Source organism: Sciurus vulgaris (assembly GCF_902686455.1).
Source record: "Sciurus vulgaris genome assembly, chromosome: 6".
Taxonomy (NCBI): domain Eukaryota; kingdom Metazoa; phylum Chordata; class Mammalia; order Rodentia; family Sciuridae; genus Sciurus; species Sciurus vulgaris.
Window position 1 is genome coordinate 23,133,773 of NC_136466.1, and position 20,449 is coordinate 23,154,221.

Here is a 20,449-nt window from a genome sequence, read left to right on the forward strand (position 1 = left end):
CCAACCTGGCACTGACACAAGTCCACTTGTGCTTGGCCATCCCCTTGGTCTTGGTGCAAACGCCCTGATCTGGTTTCTGAGGGCAGTACCCTTCAGTGCCTCCTAGTGGCAGCACGTGTCTCCTACAGCGCAGGGCACCCACAGGCTTAGGTGATGGTCATTCTTCAAGGCAGCTGGCTACCCACAAATCCAGAGAAGTGGAATGTCTGTGGAGTCCCAGAGGAGGCAATATGCAGGGGTTGTCCGCCTCCGGAGCAGTCCAAACTCAGTAAGTGACTTCACAAGACGGCTCCTAGCTAGAGCACCTGGGTGTTTGCTGCAGGTGATGTCAGATCCCTTTCCAAAGCAAGGCTTCTGTGCAGATTTCATGGCACTTATCCAACTAAGTCAGTCACAAGTCTGAGAGGATCGTGAAACTTTCCAGCAGCCAAGATTGCCACCATCTGCATTAACTGAGTTCACTAGGATTGTTTCTCACTTATGTCTACAAAGGGGAGACTCCCTCTCCCTGATGGTGGAGCTGAAATGCCAGGGCATTTTCCTTCTCTTCCTGGTTGTCCCAGATCTTTGGATATAATATTCCATCGTTCTCTCGCTGATTTCTGCTTTTTCTCTCAGCCCCTCACCTCAAAGGGCATCTATACACCTGTTACTTAAGTTCTCTATGGAGGAGGAGGTGAGTTCTGGGTGCCTCTGCTCTGCTATGTTGGTCTTCTCAAGGAGGTTCTTGCAGCTGTCAGGCAAGCATCCCATACATTCTTGGTCCTTTCACTCTCCCGTTTTCTACATAACCCTCGATATCTTCTTCCTTACAAACTCCCATCCTCCTCCCCATCCTCACTCCCAATGATAATCTAGTTCCTATTCTACTGAAAAAAGTTCTGAGAGAGACCTTCCACTGATTCCTCCTTCACATTCACTTGTCAGCTTTGTCATCCACAAACTCTGCCTTCCAACCAGCACAACAAAACTCTCAGGTCTGCTAAGGGCTGAAGGGGGATTGAAATAGATTCACAGACACAGATCTTGATGATTAAGCTGGGATGGGGTGGAGCTCTGCTCTCTCATGGAGATGCAGGTCTAAAGAGTTAAGCCAGCAATTTTTGTTTATGTTTCATGATCAGGTTAAAGACTATGCAACCATTATTCTTCGTATTCAGGAAAGTTACAGAAACTAGGACATCCTATGTAGCTTTTCCACAGTTGCTACAGAAACTAGGACATCCTATGTAGCTTTTCCACAGTTGCAATCCGTAGTTGCAAAGTGCAATATTAGGAGCTTTGTGTAGCTCTCAAGAAAGTCCATTGTTAAAAGTTGCTATAAGGTGGACAGGAACCTGAAAAGCAGAGCTGGTGAAACATTGTGGTTCTTTAGCATTAAGAATTCCTTTCTTCCCAGGAGCTGTGTGCCTGAGATCAAGGTTAGAACGGATAGGGCTCTTGCACAGAGCCTCCTCATGCAGGGCATTGCTACAGCAGCAAGGCATCCTGTGCCCTTGCACAGAAACCTTCCCAGGAACCAGGCATGCCACAGCCATGGGAACAGTAGCGACCCCTGATCTCAGTACTGCTCTCCCATCCTCCATCACCACTCTCAACATCCAACTGTTAACAAGGACGAACTGTCCACTCCCTATCAAAGTCTGCCCCTCCACTTCCCCGTTAGATTCAATTACCTCCCACCCACTCAAGGACTGTGCTGCAATTTTTTATCTCTCATCTACATCATTAAATTTTATCTTTCTAATGGATCATTCCTATTAGCAATGGACAGGTTATTTCTCACGTGTGTGTGACCAGGAATTGAACCCACGGCCCTGCCTGTGCTAGGTAACCATTCCACCACCAAGCTCTATCTCCAGCCACCTTTTTTAAATTTTAATTTTGAGAACAGTTCTCACTAAGTTGCCCAGACAGGCTTCCAACTTGCGAACCTGCGACTTCAGCTTTCTGAGTGGCTGGGATTACAGGGCGTACCACGGCGCTCAGCTTGTTTCTCATATCTGAAAGTTTTTTGAGCCTTCATCTCTATTTTCCTGTCTATTGCACCTCATTTTTACTCCCCTTTACTCCAAAATTCCTTGTAAGGTCATCAATACTTGCTGTCTCCAAGTCTTTCCCTTTTCTTCTTTCTCAAACGTGTTCCCAACAGGCTTGGCTTTCCCCATTCTCCTGGAGCCTTGACAAGCGTTGATGACCTCCCTTGGCTAATTGCGTAATTCTCATTCCTTATTTTCTACCTATTAGCAGCATTGGATGCTTTACATTACCTCCTCTTTAAAACCTTTCTCTTGTTATTTGAAATATCCTTCCTCCTCCTACCTCAAGGGCTGCTATTTCTAATTTTCCCCATCTCGTCAACATGTAGGTGCTGTGCAGCCCCAACCCAGTTCCTGGACCTCTTTCTCAGTCTACATCTGTATTCCTAGATGCTCCTCCAGCACTCTCCATAAGTCCCTTCAGTTGATTACTCCCAGTGCACAGTCCCCATCCGGTCTTCACCACTGATTGCACTACATGCTGCACTGCACAATGTCAACTTGACTTCTGCCTTGGACCCTAATCAGCTTTTCAAGCTAAACACTTCCAAAAGAGAATCTCTTTAAACCTCACCATAAATGAGTGTTAAGCAGTTAGGTTTGCATATGACTGGCACTGGGTATCCTGTGTAGAAGCTTATTTCTTCATCTCTGCCTTCAGTATTTAAAATTTAATTTTAAAAAAAATGTGTTCTGTACCAGTCTCTCTCTTCCACTGGCCATTCTCCCTTCCCTGTTTAGGAATACTGATTTTTTTCTGGGCTAATGAGTACCTACCAGGAGGCTGAAGACGGCAGGGCAAGGAACATTGTTCTCAGACATCATCCCTAGACTGCTTAGATGCAAACCTTGGTGAGAATAAAATGAACTACCTTGGTTTAGCTCCTCTTACATTTTGCAGCAGTCAAATTAACATTTTAATTGTGGAGATAAGAACTTAAGCAAGTGAATCATAGAATTTTTTGGAAACATGAAGGACAGCAGGTGGGGTAATCTGGGGCCAGCCAGGGTGCTTGGGGGAGTGAAGTGGGCTGTAGAAGACCAAAGGAAGCTCTGGGGACCCAGGGCCTTGTAAAGCTGTAACCTGCTAGGAGACATTAGCATTGGACCAGGTTTCAGCTCCAAACTCAGTCAGCTTCTGGGATTTGGCCAAGTCAGTTTGTCAACTCTCATAAACTACAAGGTTTTTTAAAGTTTTGTTGTTGTTGTTGTTGTTAAAAGCTTGAGACTTCCTACTGATCTTAGGGAAAATATTGTGTCCTAAAAGCAAACTTGCTCTGAATGAATGTAAGTTAGATTCTGTTTCTCCCTAACCCTGTGCATGGGCTCTGCTGTAAAATAGCTTTTAAATGACTTATCTGTGCTAAGCCCTTTATTTGGAGAAACTTAGATGAAGCGATTTCCTGTGAAACTGAAGTATGTCATTTTACACCCCCCTCCCACCATCTTGGTTCCTTTTTATTTAAAACAAAGTGCGAACTAACTAATCACTGGCATCTACTCCAGTGAGCTAGAGGAAACACATGCAGGAGGTAAGCGAGTGTTGATGAACTCCTATGAGCCAGTGTGAAAGAAAGGCTTTGTGCTGCTTGGTGTGGGATCTGCAGACATGTTTAATTTCTACCATTTCAGCAATTACACAGTGAAATATTTCAGAACAACATGGAGTTGTTATGTGCCTGACTTCATATATCCTGGTAACAGCAATGAATGGCAGTTGATTTTATGTGTCCTGATTTCATTTATTTTATTCATCTTCCCAGTGAAGTAGCCAGAGTGGGCATCCCTCTGCCCCTTTCACAGAAGAAACTGATGCTGATTGCTTTGCCCAAGGTCACACAACTAGCAAATATAAGAGCTAACACTCAAATCTAGGTGCAGCATTCTTTATGACCACTCTTCTTAAATTAGAAGACGTAACCATGTGAATAAATTCACCTGAGGCTTTATAAGTATTTATAGATCTGGCCCCACTCACTGCAGGGTGACTTCCCACCCCCTTCATGCACTATTATTAGCCAATACACACAGTACCTGTGTGCACACCAAGGTGAGGGGGTTTCAGAAGTGACAGTTGTTTTGCCTGGGCATTGATACTTAGCTTCAGCAAATAGCTTCAGGATGCCCTAATTAGATGCTACTAAGGAGCAAACGATTTCTTAATCAGAGAAAATAAATTCTTGTTTCAGGAGAGTTTGGTAGAAGGGAGTTGTACCTATATTTTATCCAACATTCAGCATCCAGTCTTCTCAGTAGTCTTCATAACTCTGATATATTGAAGATGACCGGAAAAATTAATCTGTGGCCATTTCGTCTGTCTCCTTTTAAAAAGAAAGGCCATTGAACCTTAAACTATATTAAGCATTAAAATTTTATGGTCATATTGAGATTCTGCACAAATACAGTTAATTAAATTTGTAGATGATCCACTGTCTGGATTTATATGGGAGCCCTTGATTGAAAATGCGCTATAAAGCACACGTTGAGTGAGCACCTCCCAGTCTCCACCTGCCAGGCTGCTGCTTCTGAAACAAGTGGTCTTTGCTCTGTGTTAGTGAAGGAGTGCATACTGGCTACTGAGGCATCCAGCACGGAGTCTCCTGACTCCTTCTCCTCTGCCTGACCTCTGAATACCTCTACTCTTCAGCCAGCATGGAAGCATTCAATCTTTTCTCTCCTCTTTTCCTACTCTTCCCCTCTGTGATCATCCATATGTCATCCAGTAGACACTTCAAGTTGATGTATTTGAAATAAAACTTAATTTTCTAACCTCGTAAGGCTGTTCCTCTCCACTCTTCCCATTTCAGGAAATAGACTGTCCACAATGATGCTCCGTACAGAAACCCAGGGGCATCTGGTTCTCCTTTTCCCATTTACACCCCACCCCAACCAAATTCATCAGCAAATCCTGTTCTGGTTGGTTTCTATGGTATTTTCTCCAGCAAATCTCTTCTCTGCATCACACTGGGGCTGTCCTGGTTCAACCGGCTCCCCAAGCAGATAAGTTACCTTCACGCAGAGGACAGTGTGCTCCCTTGGGGTGGACAAGTTGTCAAAAGGCAAGTTGTAGTCTGAAGCAGCCTCTTGCCAAGTTGGGTCATGGGGCTGGCCATGTACAGATGGGCTGCCGGACACCACAGCCCATGGCCAGTCCCTCTCATCTGGTACGTTCCCTCCATTCTTCTCCCAAACCATCCCCCTGTCTCCCATCTTGCTCCTCTGCGTTCCTTTTAGCACACCCTAATGATAGTGATCTTTTCAAAGCAAAGATCAGATAATTCCTCTTTCTTGAAGAATAATGCTTCCATGTTCCAGAAGTACAAAACCCAGACTATTAACTGTGCTTAAAGGGTCCCCCAGGACCCAGTTCCTGACACCACCTTACCCTTCTTCTATTCTGGTCACTGGCCTCCTTTCCAATCACGGGCATGCCAGTTTCTTTTGCTGGAGGGTCTCCACACATCTCTAGATGGTTTGCTCCTTCTCAGCATCCAAGTCTGTTTGATGTCCCCTCTTTACAGAGGCGTCCATGACCCACCTCTCTACAGTTTCTCCACCCATGCCCACCACAATTGTCCTTGTTACACCATTACTCAGGTTTATTTTCCTCCATAGTGTTCAACACAATCTGAAATTAGCTTGGTTATTATTTGCCTCTCCCAGAATATGAATCCCTTGGGCTGCAAAGTTATCTGAATTTCTCACTAATGTAGCCATAGCACCCATAAGGGTACTCGGCACGGGGTGGCATTCAGTGTTTGCTACCAATGGAATGAGATAGGATGGAGTCAGAATACTAAGTTAAGGACCAAGGAGAGAAGATACTGCTAGTCAGTGAGCATAGCTGGGAAAGGTGTTTAAAAGTATCATTCATAAAGCAAACTTGAAAATATTTCCATCTTACTCTTCTCCCATCCTTTACCTGTGGACATCTGTCATTGAGTCAAGAGTGTCGAATGCGGCTTGTTTGTGTGTATGCCGAGTTATTAGTTTCCAGGGGAATCTGACTGTTCAAGGGTGTTGAACGTCTCTCCCAAGCAAAGAACGTGACTTTGTTATTCAGAGAACTTTCTGCATAAGGACAACCTGGTGCCAGGGTTCAGCCTCTTGCTGTCATTTGCTTTCCAGGCACAGTAGAGCTGGGCAGCATTGTTTAACCTTTAGGAAGCTGTGTATGAAATTTACATTAGTGGGGCGTTGCTCTTCCCTTACAAACTGTTTATCCTGTGCATGTCAATGTGGCCTGTTCACTCTGAGAAATTACTTTCTTTCTGGTAAGAGGAACTGAGGAATCTGTAAAAATGTGTAGAAGACAGGAGAGAGAACCTAGTTTCTTCTGAGATTGCTGGGGAGAAGGTGAACTGTGTGCCCCAAAGAAAGCTTTTGTGAAAATCCCCATGGAAATCTCTCTTTTCTACCCCCAAAGATGACTTGGAATAAACATTTTTCTTAATTCATTAAGAAGCATATGAATGCCTGTCACAGAGCCTTGCAAAGACTAGGAACTTCATAAATATCAGCCCAAATTATGATAGATTTAAGAATATCTAATATATTTAAGAATGAATTAAATAGGAAACACACAAATTGAGAAGAATATGAATATGCATTTATGGCAATTCCACCTTAAATCTATTTTGTCAGTAAGGACTTTTTAAACTTCTGTTTGAGAATACATTGGCAACCATAAAGGGAACAGTTTTGTTTCCTTTTTTTTTAATTAATTGAGTTTATTTTTCAGAACTGTTTTAGGTATGCACAAAATCGGCCAGAACGTATGGTGTTTCCATCTTCCCTCTTTGCCTGCCCCCCCTATATTTCTATCTTACCAACATCTTGCATTACATCTTGAACATTATTAAATCTTGCGTGGTATGTTTCTTACCATTGATGAACTAGGATCCATACATTCATGTTATCTGAAATCCATAGTGTACACTAGAGTTCATGCTTCATGTTTGATGTTCTGTGGGTTTTGATACAGTACATGTATGATGTATCCACAGCTAGTGTCATAATGGAATAATGTCACCACCCTGAAATCCTCTCTGTGATTAATCTGTTCATCTCTCCCGACTTTCTATCCTGAACCTCTGGCGATCACCATTTTCCCCATTTAAAAAATGATGTCAAAATAGACACATAATGTGAAACTGACCATTTTAACTACTGTTAAGTGTCAAGTTTCATGGCAATAAGTACATGCAGCCACTGAACTCCTTGTGCTCTCTGTACTTTTGCCTTTTGAGAATGTCACATAGTTGGACTCACAGTGTGCCGTCTTTTGGGCCTGGTTTCTCTCGCTACCCAATGTGCACATGGTCTGTGTAGCTCTCTGGAGCAGCGGTGGGAGGGGCACTTCACTCATCAGCTTCCAGCGTGGGCACAGTCCCCCATCCATACAGCTTGGAATGAGGCTGGGATTGGGAGTGTCTTGGTTTGCTTTTTGTTGCTATAACAGAATAATTGAGACTAGGAAATGTACAAATAAGAGAGGTTTATTTTGACTCCCAGTTATGGAGGCTGGAAAGTTCAGACCTCATGTCTGGTTAGCTCCTGGACACTGCCTGTGGCAAAAAAGCAGAAGGACAAACAGGCATATGTGGAAGAGAGGAAGGGACACAAGGGACCTGATGCTTCATAACAACCTGCTTTCAAGATAACTAACCCACTTTCTGGGAATCTAAAACAAGCCCTGAATAAGCATCCTGCCTCCATAACCCAAGAAAGTCCCACTAGGCCCAACCCTCCTGCATTGAGGAAGCAGTTCCCAACATGCGTTCTAGGACAAAGCATAATCAAACCTCAACAGGAGGGCGCTCTTAAAAACTTAGAAACTTATGCAGGGGATGGTGGCTCATGCCTGCAATCCCAGGGGTTCAGGAGGCTGAGGCAGGAGGATCACAGGTTCAAAGCCAGCCTCAGCAACCTATCAAGACCCTGTCTCAAAATAAAAATAATAAGGGAATGTGGTTAAGTGGTTATGCATCCCTGAGCTTAATCTCTGGCATAAAAAACAAAAACAAAAAAACATTGCTTAGAAACTTAGCCTTGAGTGGAAGTTATCTAGCAGAATGATTCAAAGGAGAGTAGGTCAGTTAACGAAGATTCATATGTACCCTCTTGTGGATGCTAGTGATTCTGGCCTTTTAAATAACAAGCCATTCATGTTTCTATTTATTTGGGTTTCAAACTTTACCTTTTGTATTTAAAAATGTACTTATGGCACTTTGCAAAGATTCATAGTTTGGCTTTGTCTAATGAAATAAAAAAATAAAGGTTTACTTTCTCTAATGAAAATGAAATAAGATCTTAATCATTGTTAAATGATTAAAATTGTTAAAGCATAAGGCCCTGTATGCATGAGAAGAAGGGATATCAAGTTCTAACTATTTTGTAGAATAGTAGTTAACTATTTGAAAGGGAAAAATTTTATTAGTTTAAGTAAAATCACAGATTAAGCAAATAATTTCTGACAGATTTAAAAGAAAGTCAAAAATGGAAGTATCCACTTGTTTCACCAATATTCAGATGTTCTAGACTTTGCAGGGATTGGCAGGATGAAGGGAGAGGCAGAGTTGAAGACACTGGATATGACTTCAAGGTGAAAATACCCACTGAGGGCAATAATGCAGCTAATACCCAATTTATAAGCAACAGGACAAGTTGAAGCCATGTAAGACATGTGCCATGTGCCAAGGTGACTGGAGGAGATGCAGGGATGGACAGCACAGCCTGTGCCCTAGTGGACCTGGTGTTTCAGGGTGCTTGAACATATGAGCAAATGAGCATGTATCTAAACTCAGGGAGGAACAAATGCTGGGGAGAAGAAAAAGTCACACCAAAGGTGGACGGGATTTGGTTAACCATTTCATGTTCTTGAGTCAGGTCTGTCCGAGGGAGTGTAGCAGAGATTTACAGGTAACAAGGAAACGGGCCTGAACTGGCTGTGTGGAGACTGGGAGGAGATCATTCTAGACAGAGGGAATGTGAAGGGCAAATTCCGTAAGGGTGGCATGAGCAAGGAAAATAAGGTGAATGTGGCTGGATTTAAGTGAGCAAGTGGAGAGGGTAAACATTGAGTTCAGAGAGGAATCTGTTGGTCAAGGGTATTTATTTGGGTTTTATTCTAAGTGTGCTGGGAAAATGTCAACAGAGTTTGAGTGGGACAGTGACATGATCTGACAATTATTTTAGAGAAATTATTCTGGCATCTTTTTAGAAATTGACTGAAGGGAGGGAGGCAAGAATAGATTGAGGAGGCCAGGCAGAGGCTGTGTTGGTCTCCGGATGAGAGCTGAGGTTGCCCATGGTGATCATGGTTGAAAATGGTTTTGGGGGAAAGAAGTGTGACCATAGATCCGGCAAACCTTGATGATGATTTGGACACTAGTGACAAATGGAAACAGGCAGTTTCTGAAATTCAGAAGAAGCAGAGTTATTTCCTTCCTGCTGGAGTCTGGCAAAGTCCTCATGGGAGAGGTGGCACAGGAAGGCAGCTACCCGAGGTGGCAGGAGAGGATGTTCTAGATGGGGTCTGTGGTGAGCAGACACAGAATCAGGCCAGACAAGGTTCTATTTAGAGAAAGGCAGGCTCAGAGTCTGGAGATTCATATGAGAAACAAACAACAAACAGATAAATCTGCAAAGAGGGGTTGGGGAGACTGGACAGGGTCTTAAATGCCATGCTAATATTTTATTCTCTGGAGTAGGCATCAGGGAGTGGTATCTTCCAGGAGTAACTGAAAACTTACTAAGAACCTTAACGAAGGGGATTTTAATTTGCTTTCACAATAAGAAGCCTAGGGATAGACAATATGAACCATGAGGCTCCTCATACCCACGGGGATGCTGGCACTATTTCTGCCTACTCACCTTTAACATGTTGGTTTTCATCCTCATGTTTACTTGCCTCATGGGCTCTAGACAACTCTGGTACCAATTTGGATATCACTTTTACTTTGGACAGGAAGAAGTGGAAAAGGGACGAAAATACCAATACCAATGTCTCATGCCTTTCTTCCCCACAGACATTTTTGTAGGGAACACCACACACACACACACATACCACAATTTTATTAACTACTTCAGGTAAGGTTCTTGGGGCAGCCCTATCCCAGGTAGTAATGTACAACATCCCATGATATTGTACAACCATCACTACTCTTTCCAAAATGTTTCATTATTCAAAACAGAAACTCTAACCATGAAGCAATAACCAACTCCTTCCCTTGCTCAGCCCTTCCTGGACTCTCCTATACTTTCTGTCTCTGTGAATTTTGAGTCAATCTGATTTAATCAGAAAAAAAAAAATATGATCCTTCACAAGAGTCTCCATTCAGTAGCTCTGTACCTAAAAACTACTTTGAGAGAGACTTCTGGGAATTTCCCTGTTGCTCTTCCCTCACTCTTCTCTCCCTGCTTGTCAATAGGTGACCACTGATGACCAGGGTGGTCTTTGGAGATGGATGTTTTGGAGAGGAGCATGGCTGAGTTGCAAGAGAGTGAGAAAAAGGAACACAGAAGCAGAGGGAAGAGAGCGTGGGTCAGAGAGGTTTTGGTGGATGGTGGAAAGTGAAGAGTGGATGTTTTCCTGCTGTATCAGGTTTTGAGATGCTGAGAGACCAGGGAAAAAGGCCAGAGGCTGGAAGAAGTGTCGTTGGGGTGAACACTGGATCTCCTTTGATCCAACATAAGGATGTTTCCCTAGTTTCAGGTTTATGTTTCTTTGATTTTAGTCTTCTCTCCTTTTTTCTAATATATGGTTCTTCTATATGTTTTTCTTTAGTTATGTTGTGTAAGATTTGGCAATACTCAAGTTACTGATTTGGAGGTATTTGCAAAACTGGGACCATTCTTCACATAATTTTTTTTTAATTGGAGATGTTCTCACTTTATATAGGTGTGTCTGTACATTTGCACGAGCACATATATGTATTCATGTTGACATTTTTCCATGTTAGCAAATGTATCTGTACATCTTTATTCACTAGATATATTCCCATATCTGCCCATCTCTTCCATGGTCTTCAAAATTTGTCCATTCATGATTGATACCTAGTTTGTTTTTAGATTTTTATTACCTTTTGGTAACCATTACTAAATGTCCTTGTTGGGGACTCAGGTCTGATTCTTTCTCAGGAGGAGAACACATGCCTGTTCAAGGGCGTTAACGCTGTTATTAAACTGCTTTCCACAGTAGTTTTATCAATTTATACTCCCAAAGACATCTGTGTGTGTCTATTTCCTCACATCCTCGGCAGCAGTGGCCATTGATGATCTTTTTAAAATTTTCAGAGATTCAGAAGTAAAAACTTTCTTCTATTTCCCTTTGTTTGGGGGTGCTAATAAGGCTAAGTTTGTATCCACATACTTTGTGCTCTTCGTATTGAACATTTGTGTGTGGGAATGAAATTTGAGGTTCTGCCTGTGCCCATGAAATGAGACCCAGGGACTTGTGGATTTAGGAAGGCGAGCTGAAAATTGTGGACTGGTGGTATATGGCTCTGTCTAGTCTTGAGGCACAGAGGAGTGTCCCCAAGAAGTGACATTGGGGATAACAAAACAGAGTGGATATCACACATTTAGCAAGATGTGATAAGGAGGTGAATGCAGAGGTAAAGGAAAGGGACTCGTCAGAGGTGATTCTGAGACTCAGAATATGAATAACTAAGATGATAACTGAACCAGAGAAGCAAGGCAAGTAGTAAACATTTCCCGAAAGATTAGCCTTTGTTTCTTCATTGTGGAGACCAAGATCCAGAGACCAGCAGACAGAGAGGCCATTTCTAGTCACATCTTTCTCCACTCTAGCTCTCCTGACACAACTCCCACTCATGGCACTAGCCATGGCTTATACACTCATTTCTCTTCATGCAGAAAGCATTTCTTCACCACAGGTTCACTCACCCATTGGATCACACAGATAACCCTTCTGATAGGAATGCTGATCTACTGCTTCCTGCTGGCCTGATAGAAATGCTCCCCTACTGCTTCCTGCTGGCCTGATAAGAATGCTCACCTACTGCTTCCTGCCGGCATCCCTGGCTGTGTCCACCAGAGCCTCTGCTCACCAGTGTGCTAGCACTCACTACACAGTCAGGTTTTGGAAAAGGATTGGTTTGCAGTTCAGTTTTCCCCTGGACTTAGGTTTCAGTTTTTATGCCTACGAGACTCTGTCATTTTGTCTCTTGTCTCTTTGATTTGTATTTCTTCCACTGAATTGCATCAGTATTTATTCCCAAAATGCATCTGTGTGCAGTCAGCCATTGCCCCACACTTTTACCAAATTGAGCACAGCACTTAGATTATTAAGCACGTACCACTAGCTAGGACTCCTAAATAATGAAGGAGACAGCATATGCTACTTGTGTGTAGCCTTGGCTAAATTATTTATTATCCTATGCCTCACATCCTTACCTGTAAAAGGAAGATAATATTATACATTTCTTATCAATCTGTTGTATGGAAACTACAATATACATGTAAAGCACCTTGATCAATGCCCATTTATAAAGGGTGTGAGCAGCTATGGTGACAATAATAAAAGCCATCTAATGAATGTTCAAAGGTCATAATTATTTTTAAGAGATTATGGATCTTTGGAAGGCAATGATTGTGTCTTACTCCTGCTGAATTTCCAGTGTCTAGCACATGATTCTCATGCAGATGCTTACCATTATCTGTTGAATGGAAACTTTCAAATTTCTCTCATGCATTGAAGAGATAGGATACTGGTGCTTGGGAAGAAATCAGGAGTAGGATCCTCAGGTTGGTGATCAACACCTCTGTGAATTCTTCCCTTAGCTTCTATTTTGCATAGACAAAACTTGCACATCAGGTTTTTAAAAGCTACAGTCATTGTTTTATTAACCTCTTCATTTTTGTATGATTCAAATGTTTTGACATTTCTCCATGGTCAGTGAGTAAAATTGTCTTCATTCTTCTCAAGATGAGAAAGGTTCTGGGGAGGAGAATCTATGCGGTCAATAGGAAAATGGGTTGAAAATCATAACTTTGTGCAGTCAGCAAGTACCCGCTGAGGTTAGAATAATTCAGGTCCAGAGCTGAGCTTTGTTCTTTGCTAGTAAATTATTTCTCCTCTCTGAGCTTCACCTTTCTCATTGATAAAATGTGATCTTGTGCCTTATTCCTCCTTCAACCAGAGAGCTCCTTGCGGTTGTCTGAACATGAAAGAAGGGGTTCTGCTGCTTTAAAAAATAAAAATAGAATTGTCCCTTTGACAGTTCTCAGAAATTGCACTTGATTTGCTAATACCCATTGGGTTGCAGTGTAGTCAAATGGTCATACCAACTGCTAAGGAGGCTGGGAATTGTAGTCCTTATTCTGGGCTGCTGTGTGCCCAGTTGAAATCCAAGGTGGATATGTATGTGCGTATGTTTGTATGTTTGTATTTATTTAGTATTGGGGATTGAACCTAGGGCAGTTTACCACTGAGCTACATCCCAAGATCTTTTTATTTATTTGAAGACAGGGTCTCACCAAGTTGCTTAGGACCTCACTAAGCAGCTGAGGCTGGCCTTGAACTTGTGATCCTCCTCTCTCAGCCTCCCAAGTTGTTGAAGTTATAGGCATGAGCCACTTTACTTGTCCTGGAATTTCTAAAATTAAAGGTTGAAAAGGGGAACTGTTGGGCTGGGGAGATAGCTCAGTCGGTAGAGTGCTTGCCTTGCAAGCACAAGGCCCTGGGTTTGATCCCCAGCACCGCAAAAACAAGAAAAGGGGAACTGTTATGGGAACAACTAGCATCATTTCTCTGGTCTAAGATGCAGAACAGGCTATGTCTGAGGTCACACAGCTAGTTAACAGTTGAGCTAAAATTGGATTCTGTTTTTCTTTCTCCCTTTTTTCCTTCCTTCCCTTTTTCCTTTCCTCTCTCAAAAAGCTTATAAGTTTGATTTTACTTGAATTTAATAGACAAAAATAAGTGGAAGTAAAACTGAACTTCATAAATTTTAGATAAATACTTCTTCCTCATAAAATGAAAAATGAAGACAGTGTACTTTTTGGCAGCTGTAGTTTGAGAAATTCATGCGACAGTGGTGAAGCATCTGGCCCATGCCTATTTCACACTAGGATGTGAGCAGCTATGATGACATTAACACATAATACAGAATTCAAATATGCTGATTATATTTCAAAGATGATGAATCTTTGGATGATACAGCCCACATTTTAATCATGTTGGAGTCCCATTGTCTAGCACACTAACTCCCATGTAGATCTTCTAGACTCTTTTTTTTTTTTTTTTTTCTTTTGGATGTGTTTTTTTTTTAATTCTTTCTAGTTACAGATAACATTGGGATTCATTTTGATATAATGATAAAACATGGAATATAATTTGCTCTCATTCAGTCCCCAGTACTTCCTCTTTCCCTCACTTCCTCCTTCCCCCATTCTCTTCCCTCTACTATCTTTTGGCTCTTTACTTATTTTTTTTTTTTTTTTAATTAATGCCTTGTGGATATACATAAAGGTGAGATTCACTGTGGGATGTGCACATCTGTACATAGAAGGTTCTGATTCATTCCATTGTTGTTTATCACCTCCCTCTTCCCTCCCCCTCAGCCCCCTTCCTGTTGGTCACTGGTGGGTCTTCTATTTTGATTATCCCCCTTCATTATTTTGGACTAGTTTCTGCATATCAGAGAAAATGGACTCATTATTTTTTATAAATCACATATTTAAATCTAATCCAGGATTTATTGGCTCCTGTTCATCTTTTAGAATATTATGAGCTGCTTTCTAATGTGCTAACAAGATTTGGTAGGATTTCTATTTTATTTCCCTGTCCTCATTCCCAGTGTTATTTTTTATTAGTACTATGTTTAAATTGGTCAATGCTCATCCCTCTGTTTCATTGGTTTCTTGGGTCTTTATTTCTGCCATGATTGGTTGGATTTCATCATTTCACCAAGAACAGTTTTCTTTTTAATGAAAGGATCTGAGATTGCCGGAGTCTGTGTTCTTTCTCTACCTTGAACTTGAAAACTTATTCTTGAAGTTCATTGGTTAACATGGCAGAGTTCAGAGTCAATCAGCCATTTCAAATTTTCCTAGAACACAATATGCCCTGTCTGCAGTTTTCCTGTTTCTTTAATTTCATTTCAGAAATCTTGCTGATGTGTTTTTAAATGGTTTGTTCTTTGTTGCACTTGTAGGACTTGTTTCTTGTGTTAGTTTCTTAAGGTGGTCATGACAAAGTACTGTAAACAGAGTGGCTTAAAACTACAGGGATTTACTCCTGTGCAGTTTTGGAGGTGAGCAGCTCGAAATCAGTGTGTTGCAGTGTGGATTCCTCCTGACCCCTCCAGGGAGAAGCTAGTCCTGTCTCCTCCCTCCTGGCCATGGCTGGCTGTCCCTGGTGCTCCTTGGTCATATTGAATTAGGTCCTTTTAATGAGTATGACCTTACTTAACTTGATTACATCTGCAAAGATCCTAGTCCCAAATAAGATTCATGCAGAGGTACTTAACATCCTGTGAGGGGCTACCACAGGATGATACCACCTTTTACTGGAGGAAGTTCTCCTTCCTCAAAGGCTGAACTTTGAACATCAGAGAAGCAAGCCAAGGCAAGCATATTAAGCAGGTTTTATTTAAAGGTCATAATAGACCTCTTCTGGGAGGGAGCAGGGGGCCATGACTGATGTTCTAGAGAACATCTAGAGAAATGAGCACACCCTACATCTTTTATAAATTAAGGTCTTCTTTTGTTCTCCAGTTCTCTCCCCCTTTTCTCTTTCCTTCTTGCCCAGGTGAGATCCCAGTGACACAGAAAAAGAGGTGAGCAGCAGATGGCAGGGGGAAGGGCACAGGGAGGATTCAGGCAGCTAGGGGCCCAGGGGGCATTAATTAGCAACTAGCTGCCTACAGCTTTTTGGGAGGGGCAGTTAGTCAGGTAACCTTGGTGATCAAAAGGGCTCTGGGGACACTGACATTCCAATCTCCCAGGTGCGGTCTCCAACTTCCCAGACTCAGAGGGCCTCCATTCCTTGATTTGACCAGATTTCCTATTCTACACTAACTGCCTGTCAGCCAGTTCTGGCTTCAGGGTGACACAATTCCACCCACAAAACTACTTCAGGAATTCTTTTTTTAGAGTGTAATAACTTCCTCTTCCATTATCAATGATTCACTCTTCTCTAACTTTATCTTTCTTCCCCTGTATATCGACTGATATCTTATGTGTGTCTATCTCCTTAATTTCCTTTTCAACTGTATCTATTCTTTCTTGCTTTTCGATTTATCCATTCATTCTGAAATGGCATTAATTTAATTTGACTTCAAATTTATTCCCGTTGGCCTACCATGTCCCCTCATACTTCTGAAGTTTATTGACTAGACTTTACTGGTTTAGTTTTTTTTGTTTATTTCTTTTTAAATAATCTTAACCTCATTATCTGGTTCTATTGGACTAAGAACTTGGGAATTATCCTTGGGGCATTGCTTTTTAGAATACCAAGATCTAATATTTTTACTATTTCGTTTTCCTGTGGCATTTTCTTGGATGTCTTCAGGTTAACACACTACTCCCTTTTGCAAATCCCTGTTTAAGAAAGCTACTGTGGGTCCCACCTCTTCCTCTGACATTCTGACAGATGCTGGCTTCCTTTCTGCCTCTGGAGCTGGAGGTGAGGTGTTGTGGTAGCCTGTGGGGGAGGTGAGGGTAGAGATCTCAGCTGGGTTGGGAGCCACCAGTCATTCCTGGAGGAACAAGTTTCTGTTTCTCAGTCCTCAGTTTTGTCTTCTGACTGTGCTTGATGGCTGCAGAGTGTCCTTCCTCTGATGGCTCCCCAATTTAGTGTGGTGTCCAGGAGCCTGTGCTTCTGCAGAAGTGGGCCAGTTTGACAGCTCCCTTCCTTTCCATTCCTTCACTCCTCAGGTCAGCTCTGCACCTCCGTGAGGCCAAAGGAGACATGGGGGGGCACCATCCCCTTTTCCTTTCTTGTCCAAAGCGAGACCACTAAGAAATATCCTCAGGAGTCAGTATTCTCTGGAAGATAAAACCGGAACCCACTTCTTTTCTCTTGACTACCACCTTTGGACAGGAGGGCATTCACTTTTCTTGTTTAGTTGTGGCTGATTTGTTGTTTTTACTAGTATCTTTATTTCATGGTTATAAGAGGGGAGAGACTGTGATTGCTTACTTTTTCTTTATGTGAGTGTCTTTCATTTATGCCATGATATTTGTAATGTACGAAGCTGCTCTCCCCACCCTTTCTGCTGCAGTCATTTCCCCGCCTCCCACCTACTGTCAGTCTGTGAACATCTTAGCTAGCTATTGGTTCATCAGTCAGCTTGCAAGTATCCTTCTCCGTTATTGGTCCCCTGTTAGCCCTGCGGATTTCAACTGCTTCAGGGTAGCTACCCCTCCATCTTTTCTCTTCCTTTTCTCTCCTACACACTTGCTTACTTTCTCCTCCTCACTTTTCACACTCTTACTTGTGCACACTCTTTCTCTTTCCTTTCTCTTTTCCTCTCATTATCTCTCTTACCCTGCAGGGAGACACTCTGTTTGCTTTATAAACTCCCTTATGTGATTTCCTGTGTCTGGCGTAGTTTTCGTGGGATTCCTTACAATACTAGTGCTGTGGTTTCCTCTTTTTTTCCTTTTACTGTCAATGATAATTGAAAGACTTGGAATTCAATTTTTTTCTTTTTCTTTTCTTTCTCGTTTTAAAAAAAAAAAATTTGGTACCAGAGATTGAACCCAGGGGTGCTTAAAAACTGAAGCACATCCCCAGCGCTTTTTTATATTTTAATTAGAGACAGGGTCTCACCAAGTTGCTTAGGGCCTCCCTAAGTTGCTGAGGCCGTCTTTGAACTTGTGATCCTCCTGCTTCAGGCTCTCCAGCCACTGAGATTCTTTAGATATTTTTGTAGCTGTGGAAGTTCTCTTGCATCTCACACCAATGCCGTCATTCTGTAGCCTGACTTGGAGTGTGCCATCAAGATGGGAGGTGACCTTGGGGGGAAGGCCAGGCCTTTTTGACAAAAACCAAAGGCTTCTGATGTGAAATAGCAATGATTGAGATATGTTTTTCATTCTTATATTTTCCTTCCATCTACAGTCAGAATAAATGTCACCAGAAGTTACATTTTAGATCTTGCTGATTGTAAACTTCTGGTAACTATTAACCCAAGAGAAGTGAGGAAAACGTTCTCAAAATATGTTTCTCCGTCCAGTTCTGCCTCCGTCACACTCCTGCTGTCACCTGAGGATTCCAAACTCAAAGATTTGAGGCTGTGCAGGGAGAGTCACAAAACTAGAGTCCTTATCCTCCATCACAGATACTTATTATTCTTCAGAGCTTAGAAGACAAATTAATAAATGGAATAAATCATAATAGAACTGCGCAGGGTGTTTGGGCTTTGACCTTCTGAGAAATAAGCCTGGTATTTTCAAAGGCATATTTGTTTCCATGGTGTAAGAGAAACACGTCATTGAATACAAATGCCTGGGTAGAACGGATCCGCTACGTTTAAGCCAGACCACGGTAGAGCCAGGTCTTCACCCCAGCGATGTGACAAACAAGCCCGCACGTACTGCTTTTGTTTCACTCTGACTTTTGTTGGCCTCTTGCTTCCTGCATATTTAGGACATGTGTTTTGAGCTGGGCCTGAACACACAGCAGTTCCAGGAAGCTAGCGAATGGGACCACTTGGTGTCAGTATTGTCTTTTCTTACTCTGGCAGGACCTGAATTAGATTGTCTTTTTCGGAGATTTCTGCTTTTGTTGGAATATAGGATCTTGAACTTTCTGTCCAAACTAGAAGGACCATCTAGTCCTATGAGCTTCCTTTATGGGTGGAAGGTCAGAGTCATAGAGAAGGGACAGCTGCTTCCGGTGCAGGTGATTATCACCACTTCAGGTTTCCCACATTGCTAGCTCAGGATCTCACACCTGAATGGCCACAGTTTGGGCAGATGGAGGACTCGCATGAGCTTGACGTTTGCCTGGTAAACTAAAAGAGGGTGTTGTTCCTTTATTGTTTTTCTTGGGGCATACGTAATATTCAGGTTCATTTTGACCTGATTTTAGATGCGTGGAATGTAATTTGCTCCAATTCTGTCCCCAGTATTTTGTTTTTCTTTCCTCTTCTCTCTCTACCTGTTCCCCTTCCTCTGTTCTACTCATCTTCCTTCCATTTATTAGTATTTTTTCTATTAGTGTTTTACAGATAAATAAAAAGAAGTAATCCACTGTGATGTGTACATAGCATAATTTAGTCAATTTCATTCACATAGAAATATGCTACTTCTTGTTTTCCTAATCAGTCCCCTTTGTGTATCTTTTATTATTCTATCTATATTGATGCAGAAAAATTTCTTCTGTTGTTTTTTTTTTTTTTTTTAAAAGGAGCAAAAATCATGATGGTAGAATGAAATCGACACTTGGTCACATGTGAGAATGACAATAGAGACTGACCCATGCCAGCAAGGTGATCTACCCAAAGTAGGTACTGGGTAGATCTTCAGATTCTTCAAGAGAAATGGAAAATCTGGAGCTGTATGTGAATTCTTCTCATTCATGTTACCTGGCTCAATCTTAATAACAATACCACCCAAACCCATCTGTGCCCCAAATATGGGACTTCAAGGGGACAAGCTATGGTCTCTGTACAATGACTTGGATGTCTTCTCTCCTGACTTGAATTATTTCACCTACATCTGGGTGAAATGATTGATCTCAGCATAAAAAGGGAAGGTCCCTTGAGAGATGCATGGGGTTCTACCTCTTTGGCGACTGTATCACTTTTTGTATCCAATGAAATTGAAATGTTGTCACACAGGTGTCTGAGGGGATGGGAGCCCAGAAAGGTTAACTAACCACCCGAACCTCATTTAACCCAGGAAAGGTTGGGAAAGACAGATCACAGCCACATGTTCAGTGCTGGGCACTTTTTTGCCTGAGAATATCCTAGGAAGGGGTCCTTGGGGAAGCACCTCCAAACCCTGAGATTGGCTCTCTCACACTCACCCCTCCTGCACAAGGAAGAGACCATTCTTGGACTCAGTGATGGAATGGGACTCTCTCCAGGTGGACTAGGAGGGAGATACACAGTCACATGGAAGGTGGTGAAGAGCTGCAGGTTCCAGCTTTCCTGATGGCGGATCTCACAGGGCAGGTGAGGAAGAGCTCCCAGTTCACCCGATGGGGAGTGCACGTCTTCATGGTCAGTAGTGTTCAGGAGGCATAGAATCACACAAAGAAGACATGGATTCTGGAAGAAGAATATTCACATGTAGAAAGGAATACACTCTGGAACAAACACAGGAAGCTGAATTATTCACCATAAACAAAAAGCACATTGGAGTTGAGAAATCATGATGCTTAGTGTTCACCGCCTGTAGTTCTCAGATGCACTGTTATTCAGTAGGAGTTC